The 3,746-nt window shown below is 34.7% G+C and overlaps 1 protein-coding gene across 1 annotated transcript in view; it reads right to left on the reverse strand.

Moving 5' to 3' along the window:
- Positions 1-2,943, reverse strand: part of LOC106877352 (sterol carrier protein 2) — a 69,357-nt gene extending 66,414 nt beyond the window's left edge. Inside the window, exon 1 of the mRNA XM_014926239.2 lies at positions 2,627-2,943. The gene's annotated coding sequence lies outside the window, so the exon portion shown is untranslated. The remainder of the gene's footprint in view (positions 1-2,626) is intronic.
- Positions 2,944-3,746: the final 803 nt, after the last annotated feature.

The raw sequence follows: 3,746 nt of genomic DNA on the forward strand, positions 1-3,746 counted from the left end.
TATATATATCAGTTTAAATAAACTATATAACTAAATATAGACTACAACTGTTCCAATATATCAATCAGTCATTGGAAACGGAAGTTTTAAATTATCCATACCTAACTGATATTTTTCTTCTTCCAGTTCTGTGTATTGTCTAAACGTAAAATGTTTTTGTTTATCTTTTTTTTTTAATGTACGGAATAATTCTTTTGCAATTTATTAATATTTAGATTAAAGAAGAATAAATTTAAACGTCAGCGAGCTAATACTTTTTTTTTCTGTTGTAATTCCATATGAATCTTGGATGCCTTTGTAGGAATATCAGACACTCCGTCGATTATGATGAGTGTTCCAGTTGATCCGATCAGCGAAACAGCCTGCTCGTTAAAATTAACATGCAAGTGCTGAGCATTCAACAGACACGCGCACCCTTAACGTAAATTCTCAGGGAGATTCAGCGTGACACAGAATGTGACAAGGCTGGCCATTTGAAATACTGGTACTACTTATTTTTGCTAGCTGGGTGGACTAGAGCAATGTGAAATAGAGAAACTTGCTCAAGGACACAACGAATATCGAACTCACGACTTTACGATCTTGCGTTGTACACCTCTAACCACTAAACCCTGAGCCTTTATATTATCCTTCTGGTACGGAGGGAGGGGAATTGTTAAAATTGTAAAGTGAGTGGACAGTTTGCCATCTTTAATAAAATCGGAGGGTTTTAAGCATGCCCAACCCGATGGCGAAGAAAGATGGATGCAAACATTTTGTCTTCTCATTTAGAAAGAGGAGGAGGAGCAAAAACATTTTTTTGGAGGTCAGTAGGTAAGTGTGTGCTGATATTTATTTGTTTGAGAACCACAGCCCCACTTAGTTTAATTCCTTAGTGACTAGATTTTTTTTGTTTTTGTGGAGGGCCATCATACTCTGCTGTATTTCATGGCTTAAAGTTGCAATTGGGTGCTTTTCAGTTAGTGTGATTACAAGGTTATTCTACCGTTATTTAATATTTTTGTTATTTGCTTCACGAATGTTTGATGCGTGCGTTTATTGTACACTTAAAGGTACCAATTCTGGTGTTTTCAGTATAGTCCAAAATCGGTGTTCTCAGCAAAATTTTGCCATTAGTGGTAAATGTCTAACACATTTCCACCCTACTCCATTCTAGATACGTGACATGCCTATCTGAAAGTGCGTGCTTCTTGTATGGTAATTCCAGATTGTTTATATTTTTCTTTGCATATGCATTGGTTTCATTCTTAACCGGTAGTTTCCACGATGGGGTTCACATTTATTTTTATGTCAGGTTATCAGTTGAAAAACACAAAGAATGAGGTGTTCCTGTTTCAAATGTTACGTTATGAATAGCGCTTGGGGAACGAGAATTTCATAATCGCCAACATTATTATAAACAAGGAGATAATCACTAAGCAGCTTTAATTAAATTATTCTCTCTTCTTTTCCAGTTGTCCACTGACCTACATACTTACATTATTTAATCACTGTATTTAATATTTTCCTTTTATGTTGGATAATGGTGAATTAACAAAAGATACCAGTGTAGGTTTTATCTGGTCAGTCTTTTTTTTGTGGCCACCGTCTAGAGCAAATACCTTAGAGGAGCATTTTGGGGGTTAATGCAATTTCGTACCTCTCCTTGAAAAATGCATTTTTGGGGGATTCCTACGTTTTAGTTGTCGGAGATTACGAATAGGTAAAAAAAAAATTTAATTTCATCTGCTCCCCCCCCCATTTAAATTTTTGATTTTTGTCTATTTTCAAGGGATCGTAGCGAATTGACGAACATGTGCAAATCGAAATTAAATACAAAAACATTAAAGTGAAAAATATTTGCGTTTTACTTGTGATTATAATCGTAAATAATAATTTAATGCAAATTAAATATACACCATTTTATGAGAAACAATGTTTAATAATTAGTGTTATAAAATTTATTAGGGGGCTCAAATTTCACCCCCTCTCCAATTAAACTCTTTCATCCATTTGTTTATTTATGTCTATTTATCCATAAAATATATTTGTCAACTAAATGTGGCGATCCTATAGAAGACGGTATTACTGTTGTTTTTAGTCCCAGGAAGACATCCATCCATCTACCCACCCACATATTTATATGCTTATTGAATTTAAAATTTTGAAAATGTGGCTTCTTGCATATTCAGAATCTCAGTTTCGAAAAAGTTCTAAATTTTGAGGTGGAGGGGTGTGTGTGTGTGTGTGTGAAATTTTAAAAAATTCTGTTTTTGCATATTCGTAATCTCCGACATCTAAAACGTAGCATTCCAAAAAAATGTTTTAAAAAAATGCATTTTTCAAGGAGGGGTACGAAACTGCATTAGCCCCGCATTCTGCCCACTCAGTACACATTTGTCAAAACCTCGTATGACAAAGTAAAGAATGCGTACACCCGATGTTTAGGGTTAGTGTTTTTGTTTCGCCGAAAACGGGTGGTGTACGTATTCTTTATCTCCGCCGTTTATATTCCCCTCATCCAAATTAGCGTTTATATTGAAGGGGAACTTGAACAACTCATGGCAACGTTACTTTTTTTACATTAGAAAATATACAAAAGCAAATAGAAATTGATATAATTCGTGTCAAATTGAATTTTACGTACCGTTTTTTCATTCCCCGGACAAGACTAAGATTGTGCATCTTTCAGTTTAGGGTAACAGTATTTCTCGACAAGATTCCTTCCTTTCCACAAAACAAAATATTCAGTTATTTAGGGAACGTAGAGAAAAAATAAATGGACACAACTGTGCCACTTCAGAAAAAATGCTACGAACTGTTGCCTATAAGAGAAGTAAGAGTGTTTGCCCCTCTTCAGCTCTTTCGATAGCCGTACATGTAAAGTGAATGTCTTTCTTCTGCAATTTCCGTGAACAGTTATATTCCTTTATCCCCCGCACCGCTGAATCGCTTATTTATGTATCATTCGTTTGTGTGTGTGTGTATGTATGTGTATATTTGTGTATCTAAGTACTCTGTGTGTGTGTATAAATATATACATACATGCACGTAAATACGTGTATACTTATATAAACAAATATACATATACACAAACACATACGAGGGGCTACTGAAAGATTCTCAGATTCACTCACTTATTGCAGCGGTCCTTCCGTTTTTTCAAAGTCTTGAACTCGGAAGGTGGGGCCACCAACCAGGCCTTTTACGACACCCTCAAAGCCAGTAACTTTTCAGCACTCTCTCATACATATATGTATACACAAAAGTGTAATAAACACAAGCAATTCAGAATATGATGAAAGAACGAAAAAATAAAAAAAGATTACGGAAATTGCCGAACAAAAACTTTCACTTTTCATGTACAGCTATCGAAAGAACGCTAAAATCATTCTTTTCTCCATAGATACCTCTTCAAAATTTGTTTTCAAAATTCTAGTTTTGTTTCTCAAACGTCCACTTGTATAAGTCGCAGCTCCTGCAACTATTAGCAGCTTAATCCATTTTGTTGTCTGGAGGCGGGGTAGAAGAAGCGGTTAAGAAATCTGAAAACAATTTTTTTTAAAACATGTGAATTACAATTGCTTCAGAATGTGCAGTATTATAAAATGACGGATCACTTCATCACCCTCACCCCCAAACGTTTTAATTGTGACAGCTATTCCGAAGGCACGATGGAAGTGATATTTAAGAAATTTTTTTACTTTGAATTACATTTGTTTTTGATTGTGAGATATAGTAAATGACAAAAAAAAAAAAAAAAAAAA

The sequence above is a fragment of the Octopus bimaculoides genome, chromosome 4, assembly GCF_001194135.2.
Source record: "Octopus bimaculoides isolate UCB-OBI-ISO-001 chromosome 4, ASM119413v2, whole genome shotgun sequence".
Classification (NCBI taxonomy): Eukaryota; Metazoa; Mollusca; class Cephalopoda; order Octopoda; family Octopodidae; genus Octopus; species Octopus bimaculoides.